General features: G+C 38.0%; 1 pseudogene; it reads right to left on the bottom strand.

The window, feature by feature from the left end:
• Positions 1 to 15,806, bottom strand: part of LOC115293484 — a 31,556-nt pseudogene that overhangs the window by 15,073 nt on the left and 677 nt on the right.

Below are 15,806 nucleotides of genomic sequence, written 5' to 3'. Positions count from 1 at the left end.
TGAATATAAAGCTGGAGGTATGCACGGAGATTGGAATGAAAAGGTAATGAGCAACAGAGAGGCTATCTGCCTCATTCCCATGCTCAGTGGTAAGAGGGTTGGGAGAAAACCAGCCTGTGTTTGAGAAGGTTGTGCAGGACCCGTGTCTTCAAGGCAGTGCCAGGTTTCCTTTAGAGTAAGAAAACAGAGAATCAGAGAAGGGGTAAGATTTTGGAACTGTACCAATAGTGGAGTTTCAAATGTCTAGTGAGAGGATTTCAGGAGGGGTGGGAGAAGGGGTTAGATGAGGAACTATCAGCCTTCTGGAGATTACAAATTAGGAGATGAGGGTGGACCTAGATGTTTGGACCAACGAGATGAACATAAAAAGGTTAGAGGCCGTAATGAGATTCATCCTGACTGATTCAAGGCAGAAATTAGTATAAGGGCTGTGTTTTGGACAGGAATGCCCAAATGCTTGAGGCTCCTTCTTGGTCCCTATTGATGGAGACAATAAGAAATGATTCAGTGTGTGGATTCCAGCCTGACCCTATATTATAGTGTCTGGCTGGGGACATAATCTGGGGTTTGCTCTTGACATGAGAGGCTCTGCCTTGAACCTAAGTGGACTTAGGATTCTGGGGAAGCCTGTTGTTAACATTATGTGCCTAAACCCCTCTACATCACTGGTAATCTAGGTAGAAGGCCGTTGGGAAGATACGTCTCAGTCTCTATGATAGGCCTTCTTGATGCCTGATGATTGGGGATAGAATCATAAATGTGTATACTCGATCTGCTATTTGTCAGAAAGTGGGTGGGAAACCCATCGTGTTTACATAATCATGGTTAAATTGATCCCTTAACACTTAGGTGGAAGGTAAGATTTTTATGTATGTGGGGTGTGTGTGTGTGTGTGTGTGTGTGTGTGTGTGTGTGTGTGAGGGAGGGAGGGAGGGGTTTGGGGCAGTATATGGGAAAAGAGGACTGCCTTCTAATTTTGTTTATATTAAAGATCATAACAATGGATAATCCCAGTTAGGTTCACATGAAGGAGATGGCACAGTGCACCATACCTCCTTCAACCCTGCCTCACTGTTTGTCTTTGGATATGCAAATATGGCTCAAGTGGATGCTGTTTTTGTTTTTCTCCATGGTTCAATCTGGCCATTGGTTATTTTCCCTTTCTACTTAAGGGATGTTACATTTTCTCTTAAAAAATAATAAAAACCGTACCCTGATGAAGATTATGGAGATGGATTTCAGTTCTCAAATTTCTCCTGTGGTTGGGTTTAAATTTCATTGAAATGAAAGAGTAGATGTTGCACGGTGCCATCTTCTCTCAAGTCCTTGCTTACGTCTCTTGCTCCTAACTAGTATGTAACTGAGTGTTATGGTTTTAAAGGCTTTCCTTTATATGTCACTAGAGTATGTGCTGACTAAAATAATTATGCTGATGTTAACAAAAAACACAAATAGCTAGGGGATAGTGATACCTGTACATATCCATGCTGCTCACATTTTTAATAACTAAAGGATGTGGTTCAAAACCTTTTAGTGCATAGCATTGTGAATACTGCAACTAATTTTAAATATTTTAAATATCTTCAAAACATTTGGAGATTAAAATATTTTGAGATTGTATTAGTCTTCTTTGCTGCGTAACAAATGACCATAAATTTGGTGGCTTAAAACAATACCTCTATAATAGCTTTATGGCTTTTATAAAGGTTAGAAGCATTCTGTTATAGCATTCTGTAGGTTAGAAGTCTGGCATGGCATGCCCGAGTTTTCTGTTCAGAATATCACTCAGCTGAAATGAAGCTACTGGCTTGAATGAGTTCTCATCTGGACATTCTGGAAAAAGATCTGAAAATGCATTCTTGTTGGCAAGATACAAGTCCTTGCAGTGGTAGGACTGAGGTCCTCTTTTCCTTGCTGACTGTCAGATGGGGGTTGCTCTTAGCTCCTACAGGTCACCCACATTCCTTACCATGTCACTCATTTCAACTTCAAAGCCAGTGTGGCAGTCTAAATAATGCCTTACCCCACAAGATCCCTTTGTCCTAATCCCTAAAACCTGTGAATATGTTACCTTATATAGCAAAAGGGATTTTGCAGGTGTGATTACACTAAGGATCTTGAGATGGAGGATTATGCTGGATATCTGGATGGACCTGATGGCATCACAAAGGTCCTAATAGGAGAGAAGGCAATGAAAATACAGAAGCAGAGATTGGAGAGATATAACCAGGAACCAGGGAATGCTACTGTTTCTAGAAGCTGTAAGACCAACGTATAAATTCTTCCTGGTGCCTCCAGAGGGAACTGGCTTGCTGACACTTTAATGTTAGCCTCTTAAAGACTCAATTTGGATTTCCGACCTCCGGGATATAGAGGAATAAATTTTCGCTGTTGTAAGCCACCAAGTCTGTCATGATGTGTGCTACAGCAGCATTCAGAATTGAATAGAGCTAGCAATGGGGAATTTCTGTCTTATTGAATCTTATACTTTGAAACTCTCTAACTTCGTCTTCTGAGACAAATGGGAGAAAACTCTACTTTAAAGGGTTAATGTGTTGAGGTCCTGCCCACCCATGTAATTTCCCTAATTTAAGGTGTGCTGTGTGGGGACCTTAATTACTTCTGCAAAATCCCTTCACAGTAGCACCTAGATTACTGTTTCTTTGCATAACTGGAGATGTGTGCACACAAGATGCTGGGAATCTTGGGGGTTGGGGCTATCTCAGAGTTCTGTTTACCACAGAAATTAAGAACTTTAAAAATGTTTTGGAACCTTTTAAACGTTTGAAATAATTTAGACTTGGGGTGCCTGGTTGGCTCAGTCAGTTAAGCCTCTGACTTCAGCTCAGGTCATGATTTCATGGTCTGTGGATTCAAGCTCCATGTCAGGCTCTGTGCTCACAGCTCAGAGCCTGGAGCCTGCTTCAGATTTTGTGTCTCTCTCTGTCTCTGTCCCTCTCCCACTCACACTGTCTCTCTCTGTCTCTCAAAAATTAAAGAAAGATTAAAATCATCCACACTTGAAATTTACTTGCTTTTACAGATATTAGGAATTCATTAAAAATGTTTAGTTTTTTTAAATGTGTTCAGTAAGAGTCCACTGCATTTCTGAATTTACACAGCATAACATTTCATCTGTCAGTTTTTATGACAGTGACACTGACAGCCTCTCCAAGTGCTTTCTTCTCTTGCTTTCAGTTCTCTTTCTGATCCCAAGGCCTCCTGCTTTACAGCGTGTGAATATACAAGGGGAGGCCTCCAGGGCTCTCATGTAGTCAAAGGACACAGACAATGAATTTGCTGTGGAGACCTGCCTCTGGGGTTTTCCTCCTTCCCCTTCCCCCCCCCCGCCCCCCCCACCAGAATTCCTTGCTGTATTTTTCTACTCTACTTGGTACACAAGTTTCTCAGAGTTCCTACAACCTACAATCTCCACTTCATTGATTTATTTAAATTTCTAGTCAAGTACATAGTCTGTGATTGAAGCTTATTGAATGAATGAATGAATACAGTTCCTGGTACACTTCCTTTTGTGGCTCTTTAGGGGTGTGGTTTGGCTCATTTCACAGTCATTTTTAACTCTCAGCCATTACAAGGAAGTAGATGCTATGTCTCCTTGCCTCCTTCTATTACTTCTATTACTTCTTTATCCTCAAGTATTTTTTTCTAACTGTCACAAAGATGAAGAGCTTTTTGTTTTCCTTTTTTTTTTTAATTTTAGTTGCTTATGCTTCTTTTTTTAATTAAAAATGTTTAAAGTTTTATTTATATTTGAGAGACAGAAAGCGAGTCGGGGAGAGGCAGAGAGGGAGACACAGAATCGGAAGCAGGCTCCAGGCTCTCAGCTGTCAGCACAGAGCCCGACACGGGGCTTGAATCCACGAATGTGAGATCATGACCTCAGCCAAGGTCAGTTTCTTAACTTCTGAGCCACCCATTAGCCCTGATTTTGTATGCTTCTTAAAGTGTATTGTTTCAGGATGCTTGGTTGGTTCCGTCAGTTAAGTGCCTGACTTTGGCTCTGGTCATGATCTCATGGTTAGTGAGTTTGAGCCCTGCACTGGGTTCTATCCTCGTGGTGCTGAGCCTGCTTGGGATTCTCTGTTCCTCTCTCTGCCCCTTTTCCATGTGCATTCTTGCTCTCTCCCTCTCAAAATAAATAAACTTTTAAAAAAGGAGCATTATTTTATTTTCTTCTTCCTGGTATGTTATTTTTCTATTCCAGTGCACTTTTGTGATTGACAGAAAGTGTCCTGGGAGACAAAAATTACCTTCACATGACTTCCATCATAGTTTTTGTAAAAAAATGTTTATATGATAAAGTAGCATTTTAGTAGAAAAAAACTTTGTCCCCTATGAAAAATTAAAACAGAATTACAGTTCTTTAAGAGACAATGTTTTTATGAACATCTTTTTAATATTTACTGTATGGTTTTTCTCAGTTTTCAAATTTCTACCTAGACCAATGGAGGAACACAGTTTAAAATAATAACATCATAAGGTTTTTCTGAATATACCAGATGCTTTCACTAGAAAGTTCTTGAATATTTCATAAGGAAAATTTTACCAAAAGATGACATTGCTTTATGAACCCTATTGGGACTGGAAACATGAAAATTAGGATAGAAATACCTGAAATGGAAGAATGTAGTGAGGAGATTAATTGAATTATACACCTTACTCATGCCATCAGAGATTTTGCTTTGATGGAGTACTTAAGTGCAAACACATTTTCATTTAATGTGAAACCTAATCGTGTTAATTTGCCAAAAGAAAATGTCAAATTAGTGATTCATTCACTTTCATCAAGATGTTTACTGGAACCTGATTATAGCAGCATATACACAGCAAATATAGCTTCTGTAGTTTTGAACATCCCAGTAATACATCTTGCAAATCTTACCAGTTATACTATAACAGATAAAAGTTAGATTACATCGTTTAAATTTCTACTTTACACAGGTTAGTTAATACTAAACGTATAACTGAATAAGATATATGGAAAGAAAAAATTAATTCATTATTGATAGTTAACTTGCTAAGTATTTTTAAAAGTCATATTGTGAGAGAATTCTGGATGAGTTTATTTCAATGTACGTGTTGTATTAATCAGCTATTACCACTATAATACTGCATAAGTACTCCAAAATTAATCAGCTATTACCACTATAATACTGCATAAGTACTCCAAAAATTTCATGACTGACAACAACAGTTTGGTTTAGTCTAGAACAACTGAGAAACTCTTCTTCAGACTGCTCCATGTGCTTCTCACCATCCTTGGGACCAATGTCTGCTCAGGGCACATTTCTGGGGTGGAAAGCAGAAACACAAGTAGGAAACTTAACTGTGCAAACACAGATAAGGCCTCTGTGCCCGTCATCCTCTAAGGTTCCATTGGCCAAAGTCAATCGTGTGGCCAATCCCCAAATCAGTGGGGCGGGGAATATACTGCACCCCTGGAGGGTGGGGAAGTGTGGAAGGATTATTTATTGAACCGTAATCCAAACTATCTTATGTGTTTTATTCTTTATAAAAAAATGGTATATGTGATCAAAGGATTTCTATCTGTGCAATGATATGCAGATACAGTGTATTCTACGCCTTCTTCTTTTCATAGTATCCAGTAAGGTTATGTAAGTTTAAGTAAATTTTCCAACTCTTATTTTTGGACCCAAGATAGACTTGTTTTATGTGTTTAAGCAGCTATTTGCTTATTTTGGGTTGTTTATTTTCACATACAGATTTGGGTCAATAATTACTTTTTCTCTTATTTTTCCTTTAAGAATAAATGTATCTTTGGCAGAAGAGAAGAAATGGAAGAATGGATGCTTCTGAAATTTCTATACCAGGGCAGAGGCCACATCTGTCTCTGTTGCTGCTATATCTCAATGCCCACCCCAGTGCTTGGCTCTCTCTAGCCTCTCAGTAAATATTCAACAGGCTGATTACCAACTTGCAAGAGGGTTCTCTTGGGTCCCACCTCCATCTCTGCCTAATTTTGTGTTTATATGTACAGTTTCTGAGACTGTACATATAAACAAATATTTTATATATTTATATATAAATATATATTTATAAATACATAAATAAAATATTTTTATTGTGGCAAAATACACGACATAAAATTTCCTATTTTAAAGCATATGATTGAGTGACATTAACTACATTCATAATGTTGTACAACTATCACCACCATGTACTTCCTGTACTTTTTCATCACCTCAAAAGGAAATGCTGGCCCCATTAAGCAGTTACTCCCCATCCCTCTGCTACAAAGCCTCTGGCAACCACTAATCTGTCTTCTGTCTCTGTTTTGAGCATTTCATACAAATGGAATCCTACAGCATGTGGCTTTTTGTGTCTAGCTTTTTTCACTTAACATTTTCTTTTTTAAAATTTTATTTATTAAAAAAAAATTTTAATGTCTTATTTATTTTTGAGAGAGAGAGAGCATGAGCAAGGGAGGGTCAGAGAGACACTGAATCTGAAGACAGGCTCTAGGCTCTGAGCTGTCAGCACAGAGCCTGATGCCACGCTTGAACTCACAAATGGTGAGATCATGACCTGAGCCGAAGTCGGAATCTTAACTGACTGAGCCACCTAGGCACCCCCCGTTAACATTTTCAAGATTTATTTATAGTATGTGGCATGTGTTAGCATTTCATTCCTTTTTATCACTGAATAATATTCCATTGTATAGATATACCACATTTTGCTTATTCATGTATCATTTATGAAATTAAGGCAAATAATATTTCATATACATACTAATTGATTTAGATATTATATGAGGTCTAATAAATTAATCTCAATGGTTTTATTTATTTCCCCTGGTAGAATATATTAGTGAAGGACTCTTTTGCAGAACTTAGTTGGAAAGGGAAGAAGAGATAACTGGAAGACTTTCCAGAAAAATAATATCAACACTGTGTATAGTGAATTACACTGCCTAATTAAACCGTGATAATGCAATTTTTTTTAACTTCAGCTTAGATTACTATGATCAGATATCATAGGAACTTGACAGCAATTTGGTAGAAAACCAGGAATTGGCAGCTGGTTATTTTAATTGTAACTTTAATCTAGCATCTTTTCCTTATTTGCTGTGACACATGCCTTACTTTCCTCTTTTATAAAATAATAACATCCAAATGGTACTTTCCTACTTCTTCCCATGCTTTCTGTGCCAATGATACATGTGCTTTCCAGCATCCTCCTGCTCTCCAAAATCCTAGATCATGTGAGATTCTGGTTTAAGATTTAAGAATACTTGCCTCCCTGAAGGTTTATTACCCAATTAGAGTCTGAAAGGGGCTGCGTGACTATTTCATTATCCATACTGTCCAAGGGGAGTGCGATGGAATTAACTTAAGAGCTTGGGAAAATAAGATATATGAGTAAAATGAAAGGAATTGGCATTATATAACCTGGAGAAATGAAGGCTGAAATCTTTAATACATGAAGGGCTATTATATAGAGGAGGATGAATGGTTTTTCTCTGTCTTCCATGAGAATAGAATAAGAGGAAATGGATTTAAGCTATAGCAGGAAGGATTTAGATTAGAAATAAAAAGCTTTCTAACTCTAGGGAATGTAAGGCATTTTATCAGTGTCCTTACTAAACCCCAAAAGGGATATAAGGAAAAGAAAGTGGACGTGAAGAATTACTTTTTTGGTTAACATTGTTTATTAAGAGATGTTCCTAAATACCGTTTCTTGTGAATGTTTGGACAAGGATACCCGTCTGGATGGTCTCAGTCCCTGAAGAAAACAGGGGACATCACACTGTCATGTTTCTTCTCTATAGAAGTGTCTAGCATGATGTTTTGCAGTCAGGACCCACTTAACAAAATTTAGCAAAATGAATACACCCCTCTTCTTAAAGATGAGAAAACCAAGGGGGTGTAGTAACTGAGATCAAACAGGTACCCATTAGTAGGATCAAATTCACATAGTTACTTAAGACAAAAATGTAGATTTGAGACAGAGAATAGATTTCTACCTATTGTGTACCTAGAACCCTGGATCAACAACCCAGAGCTGGACTTAGGCACATGTTCTCTCTATTATGCCTTGATGTCTGGACTGTTTCTAGATTAATGATTTAGCAATCTATGGCTAATTGTTTAAGTAAGCCAAAGGCCTGGTTCTAGTGAACAATACTGAGCAGTTACTTTAAAAAAGGCTAAAAATAATGTAAATCAATTATTCATTGAATTCCTACAGCATCTGAGGTGTTATGCTAGGTCCAGGTGCTAGGCAATGCATAAGATCAAAGAGATGTGTGTGGCATAATGTGGAGATAAACTATCCCTTCTTTTTAAGTCATTTGGTAATATTAAGGCGAGCTGTCAGGAAGAAAGTAGGTAAGAAGAAAAAATAACTGGAGTAGCCTTGTGTTTTCTCTGAAGGTATCCCAGTGCAGGCTTTTAAACTCACATCTGCTCTCTCCCTGGTGTCTTTTTCTTCCCTTTTCCATCCAACCAGGTGGACTAGCCTGCTCCCTCTCCCCCTCACTGCATACTGCTTCCAGCACGTGCTTGCCATCTCACCAGCTCCTAGACATTTTCATTCTCTTGACTCTTCCGATGTCAGAACCTTAGAGTCCTGAATGGAGAGTAGTTACGATGGCATCTGAAGGCCAGCTGTGGTGCTATAGAGTGGGCAGAGCCCTACAGGACACAGGGGTCCTCAGAGTAGAGCCTTGGACCTCAATTTGCCAAGTCTAGAATCTTGTGTAACTTGCATGACAGGAGTAAAGTGATAAAAATTAAAATCTACCATGGAATGAGGGAAACTGTCAAGCAACACTGACGGCAGGCATTGAGATCTAAGGAAGAGAAAAAAATGGTTAAAAATACTAGTTACAATAAATACATAAACTAATTGTCAATTATGCATAATCACCAATAATATAAAGGAACAATAACAATGATTCATCATGAAATATGCTAGATTAATTTTGTGTATATTTAATATCATTTGAATCTAAATTATTCATGTAGCTTAGTTTTCAAAACTTCTTGCTTTTGTAGCATCGCTGTCTGTTGAGAGATATAAAATAATAGAGAGAACAGCACCCACCCATGAAGTACCCACCCATTTAATTATTCACACCGTTTGGTTGGTGTTTCCTCAGTAATGCTGGTTAAAAATTTTTTTATAATCTGTTGAAATGGAAAGAATATTTCAATGATATTTCTAAACTTCAACAATTGGCATATTGTTCTAATTGCCTTCGCTGCTTTCCCTAAAGGAAACATATTTGTTTTCAGGGCTGGCAAGTCTTGGCATAATAATAAATTGTTCCTAATATTAAGTTGAAAAGAAACCTAATCAGACTATTTTAATTTTGGCAATTTCAGGATTTCTAGTTTCCACCTCCTGCTTCCCCAGCAAAAACTGAACAGAGAATATTAGATTTTTCTGTTTATCAGATGCTTTGCTCAAGCATTTTTTTAAAAATAAGATTTAATGAAAAGACAATCAAAGAAAGTCTCAGCCTTGGTCAGGCCCTTCTTTTAACCTTGATAAAAGTGGTGTTAAATCTATGTTTTGATTTTTAAGATTGAAAAATTAATGTAGACCCTAAGGAAATCAAATAAAACAAAACTTGGGAATAAATTTTTACAGTTAAGCCAAGAAAAAAAAGCAATTAATAACTGGCTATCAGATAGGCCTGGCCTGACCCATTTAATGCAATTTCTTTAACCCCCTAGTCTCTGTTCTCTGGGTTGAGCTGTGAGTCTTGTCATCATCAATTTAATGTTTCTGTGTTTTTTCCCCTTCTGCATTGAAGGGGCTATCCCAGATTCTTGGCAGCCTTTCTGAACTGCAGTGGGACCAAGGACTTTTATGTATTCAAATTCTTAATTGTAAACATTGTGACAAGCACTGGCAAACCGGGATTTGGCCGAATTCGTGTGATGTCATAGAAAAGAATTTCCTTTGTTATATTTAAAAGTGGTTTCCAAGTTTTTCCCCAGTAAGTCTGGCTTTTATCTTAATCTCTGAGAGGGCTCTTCACCAGATGTCAGAACCAAGACCTTATCTTTGAATTCTAAGGACTTCACCCAGGCTGACCTAGATTACTCCCCTTCTTAAACTGAATGCAAACTTCTTAAATAACGCCATTTCTCCAGGCCAATGTTCTGTCTTTTTATTCCATATCTTTTGCCCTGTCTGTTTTCAATCATTGTCTTAGGCAGTATTTTTCTCCCAATTCCCTTAGCATGAAAGTGAGTCTCAAACGATTTCCAATCTGGTTTCATCCCCTATAAACAGGCAAGTTGCAAATGAGGAATCTGATGTCAGTTAGTGGCAAAATCCTAAAAAAGAATATTAAACAAGGGATCTGTTAGCAGCTGGGGAAAAAGTCAGTGATAACTGAGAGCGTTTTGATTTTAGCAAGACATTTGAAGTCATTGTTTAAAGCAGCTCCATGGACAAGACAGGGTCAACAGAGCTGGTAGAACAGTTATGGTTCCTTAGTGAAATTATATAATTTAGGAGGTGATCTTTTGGGATATGCCTCAAACCCTTAGGTTGGCCCAACCTCAGTCAGCATTTTCATTTATAATTCAGATGAGCCCAGCAAGGCCCTTTTTTATTTCTATTTGATCTTCACAACAATGCTTCAGAATCCCCTCCAAATGGGAGTCTTTTCTTACCCTCTGGTTTGATTTAAAGGTCTCTCCTCTGTTCTGCTATAGTACCTTTTCATTGTACTTACCACATTGTTCTGTGATTCCTCATTTACCTGTTTCCTTAGGCTGTGAAATACTTAAGGTCAAACACCAATCTTATTTAACTTTATATTTCACAGCATCTGGTACTTAGTGTCCATCTGTAAAATTTTTTTGAATAGATGAAAGTGACTTAATGCTGTATTTAACATTATTTATTATTTTCATGTGACCCCCAAAAAGAAGTCATATATATTTTATATACACACATACACAAATACATATATATATTTATATATATACATACACAAATACATATATACATATATATATTTATTAGAGAGAACAAGCAAGGGAGAGGAGAGAGAGAATCTCAAGCAGGCTCCATCCAGACTCTGATGCAGGGCTCAGTCTCACAACCCTGGGATTATAACCCTAGCCTAAATCAAAAGTTGGGCACTCAACGGACTGAGCCACCCAGGAGCCTCAAGAAGTAATATTCTTAATAACAGAATTAAGATTCAGAAAGAATTGAATGGTTGAAAAAATGGATTAACCTAAAATGATGAAGTTCAGTACTTCCACTCCACTGATCCTACCAATCACCCTTTCTTGTCTCTTACCTTCTTGCCATTCCCAGTTGCCTCACAAAGTTTAATTTCATAGCTGATCACTATAATCACCCTCTTGCCCATCTCTGGCCTTTTCCTTTACAAACTAAAACTCTGAAAAAATCCAATTCTCTACATGCATCTATAGAAAAACACGGCTGAAGAAATGCCCGCTACCCTGCTGACTTGCTTCACTATTAATTCATGACTACCAACCTGAAGTGGGCCCTTAATGCTGCCACCAATAACTGGAAAAAAATATAAGCAAATCAATGAGAACTTCCACATCACCTTTGCCCCCACATACTTTGCCTTTGTTTATGTTTCTAGAGAGATGAACTGCTTATGACTGGACATACAGCCAACATATACACTGGATCCTGCCCCTCTAATTTACTCAAAAACATTCAAGAAATTCTGAAATTTCAGTCTTCTCTCTCTCTCTTTCTCTCTCTCTTTCTCTCTCTCTCTCTGCCCCCCTCGGTCATATTCACACACATGTAAACAATACTACTAGTTCTATCTTAAAAACGTTTAGATTTTTAATTTCACTCCCATTCTTAGAACAAAACTCCTCAAAAGAGTTTATTTGATGATGTCTCTATTCTTTTCCCACTCTCTCTTAATCCCATTCTAATCAGGACTCTGCCCCCATAATTCTATTAAAACTGATCTTAATCTTTATTTTACTTAAATTGTCAGCATTCTTTGGCACTGTTGCTATTTCTTCTTTTCCCATTGATGCACTTTATACCTTTGTATTTTCTTTTTTTCACTTCATTCAATTTATTAATAACATTTCCATATGAGGCATGTACAGAATGACAACACTGTCAATTTTATATAAGATTGGATTATACTTATCTGCAAGTCTTGAAACACATAGAATGAGTTTAAACTATAAAACAAAAACTTTTACATATTTATATTAGCATCCAAATCTAATATGCACTAATTGAAAACAAAAAGCAAATCATGGAATTGATATCATCAGATATTCAGAGTAGGCCACATGTGCTTTAAATTGTGAAGGAAGCAGTCAGATATTAAGACTTTTCTGTGACATTTCATTGCCTGTCCCACTCATTTCTTCTTTTTTTAAATTTATAGTTTATTGTCAAGTTGGTTTCCATATAACACCCAGTGCTCTTCCCCACAAGTGCCTTCCTCCATGACCATTACCCCTCTTCCCCTTTCACCCTCCCTCTTCAGTCCTCAGTTTGTTTTCAGTATTTAAGAGTCTTTTCCCCTTTCCCCTTCCCATGGTACCCTGTTAGGTTTCTTCTGTTAGACCTATGAGTGAAAACATATGGTTTCTGTCCTTCTCCGCGTGACTTATTTCACTTAGCATGACACCCTTGGGGTCCATCCACTTTGCTACAAATGGCTAGATTTCATTCTTTCTCATTGCCATGTAGTACTCCATTGTATATATAAACCACATCTTCTTGATCCATTCATCAGTTGATGGACATTTAGGCTATTTCCACGATTTGGCCATTGTAGAAAGTGCTGCTATGAACATTGGGGTACATGTGCTCCTGTGCATCAGCACTTCTGTATCCCTTGGGTAAATAGGGGATTTCTATTGATAGTTTTTTGAGGAACCTCCATACTGTTTTCCAGAGCAGCTGTACCAGTTTACATTTCCACCAACAATGTAGGAGGGTGCCTATTTTCCCCATCCTCACCAGCATCTATAGTCTTTTGATTTGTTCATTTTAGGGACTCTGACTGGTGTGAGGTGGCATCTCAGTGTGGTTTTGATTTGTATTTCTCTGATGATGAGTGATGCTGAACATCGTTTCATGTGCCTGTTGGCCATTTGGATGTCCTCTTTGGAGAAGTGTCTATTTATGTCTTCTGCCCATTCCTTCACTGGATTATTCATTTTTTGGGTGTGGAGTTTGGTGAGTTCCTTGTAGATTTTGGATACTAGCCCTTGATCCGATATGCCTTTTGCAACTATGTTTTCCCATTCTGTAGGTTGCCTATTAGTTTTCTTGATTGTTTCTTTCCTTAGCAGTGCAGAAGCTTTTTATCTTGATCAGGTCCCAATAGTTCATTTTTGCTCTTGATTCCCTTGCCTTTGGGGATATGTCAAGTAGGAAATTGCTGCGGTTGAGGTCAAGGAGGCTGTTTCCTGCTTTCTCCTCTAGGGTTCTAATGGTTTCCTGTCTCACATTCAGGTCCTTCATCCATTTTGAGTTTATTTTTTGCATATGGTGTAAGAAAGTGGTCTAGTGCTGTCCAGTTCTCCTAGCACCACCTGTTAAAGAGGTTGTCTTTTTTCCATTGGATACTCTTTCCTGCTTTGTCAAAGATAAATTGACCATACATTTGTGAGTCCATTTCTGGGAAGCCAGAACTGGATCCTTTACGTTTTCTAACTCCTTTACTGGCTACTTGGTTTCAGTCTCCTTGTGGGGTTTTTTTTTTTTCCCTTCTTTTGTGTGATCTCTTCTTACCTAGGAGTCCTAGAAGTAAGGTTCACTCCCTATTCTCTTCTCTTCTCTTTCTGCATTCTTTGACTTGATGAACATCTAGTTACATGGCTTTAAAACTCATCTGTACACCATGACTCCCAAATGTATATGTCCAGTTCAGATCTCTTTCTCAAATGCCTTTTTCTTACACATGTTTACAAATGATCTCCTCCACCCCAACAAATATGCTCTATGTATAGTGTTCCCCATCTCAGTTAATGCCACTATGTCTTTGCAGTTTTTTAAACCAAAAACCACAGTACCATCTCCCATTCTCTTGCACTACATATCCCCTTCATCAAGAAAGCATGGTGACACTACTTTCAAAATATATCCAAAATTTCATCACATCTCATCACCTCCACTATTACCACCCTGGTCCCAGGTGCTATTATTTTCAGCCTGGATTACTGCAGTAAATGCCTCATGGTCTCCCCGCTTCTACTTTTGGCCCCTTCCATCTATGGTCAAAAGCCTGCCACATTTCATTTGGAGTGAAAGTCAGAGCCTTATAGTGGCCTCAAGACTCTATATGCTTCATTCTTCTGCAACTTCTACTTCATCTCCTCCTAGTCTCCCCCTTGCTCAATCTGGTCTAGTCACAATGGCCTTCTTGCTCTTGCTCAGATGTACCAGTCACATTCCTGCCTTAGGGCTTATGTTGGCTGTTTCCTCTGCCTGAAGCACTCTTCCACCAGATCTCTGCGGGCCTAATTCTGTCATCTTCTGCTCGTGTCACCTTCTTAGTATATATGCCACTGAGCAAGCACAGGTGTCACCATCTCAGGAGATCTCCTCTGACACAAAATTGCATCCCATGTCCCCCTCCTGCAATTTTGACCCTGCTCTTTTTTCTTTTTCCTTTTATATAGCACTTGTTATTTTCTGGTATGCTATGTTATTTATTTATCAACATTATTGTTTGTTGTGTGTCTCCCCATCCACAATGCAAGTTCCATGAGGGCAAAGGTTTTTTTGTTGTTGTGTTTGCTGATGGATCTCAAATACCTAGATATGCCAGCATATTGTAGGTACCTAATACATTTTTGTTGAATGAAAAAATAATTGTTAATTCTAAAACACTTCACAATTACATGATGGAAGAGTTGTGACTTAGGATTTGCTTATGAGAAAAAAGAAGAGTTTTAGTAGTGTAAGTACAAATATACTTGTATCCTCTCATGGTTAAATGAGTTAAGCATTTGGTTATATTAATAGTAAAGAAAGGAAGTAATCTATTTTTCTATTTGTTCTACAAATATTTAATAAGTATCTCTTATATATTAGTAGCTGTCATAGGATCTGGAACTAAAATATTGAACAAAACAGATAAAAATTCTTGACTCCATTGAGTTATATTCTAGTGTACTTTATTATATACTGCTGTATCTAGTGTAACGGACTGTATTTCAAATGGGCTATGCCAGACCAGTCATAGTGCATTTCCTTTGGTCACTCATTGCTCTTTGAATGATATATCACAGCAGTGAGGACCATGGGCTTTGGAATCTGAGAGACAAAGATTAGAATTATGGCTCTGCCAGCTGTTATTTATTTGACCGTGGGCAAGTTATTTAACCTCTCTGAGCCCCAGCTTTTCCATAATAAAGCATGAGTTCTAATACCTACAGAAAAGATTATTTACTTGGACTCTTGAGGCCTGATTCATTCCAGATTAATATTTCTTAATTTAGATATCTTAACTCAAAAGAATATAATGATTTAAAAAAGACATATTTTTTTTTTTTTTTAGATGGCTGGCCTACCAGGTCCTTTATGCAGTCGAATTTACAAGGTGACACCAAGTTAAGATAGGTAAAGTTCCAGTTTGGGTGCCTCCATTTCCCTCCCCTGAATCCTGATCCACTGGCTGCCAAAGCCAGAAGGGACCTGGGGTAGGGTGCTTAGTCTTGGGGAAAGCTCTTGTGGTTGACCCGGCAGATGGGCAGAGGGGAAGGTTTCACTTCTTCACAATCTGAATGACATCCTCATCTTCCAACGTATGGTCTTTACCCACTTTT

The sequence above is a fragment of the Suricata suricatta genome, chromosome 6 (assembly GCF_006229205.1).
Source record: "Suricata suricatta isolate VVHF042 chromosome 6, meerkat_22Aug2017_6uvM2_HiC, whole genome shotgun sequence".
Lineage (NCBI taxonomy): Eukaryota > Metazoa > Chordata > Mammalia > Carnivora > Herpestidae > Suricata > Suricata suricatta.
Note: the sequence above shows the minus strand (reverse complement) of the source record. Positions and strands in the feature narration are given on the sequence as shown.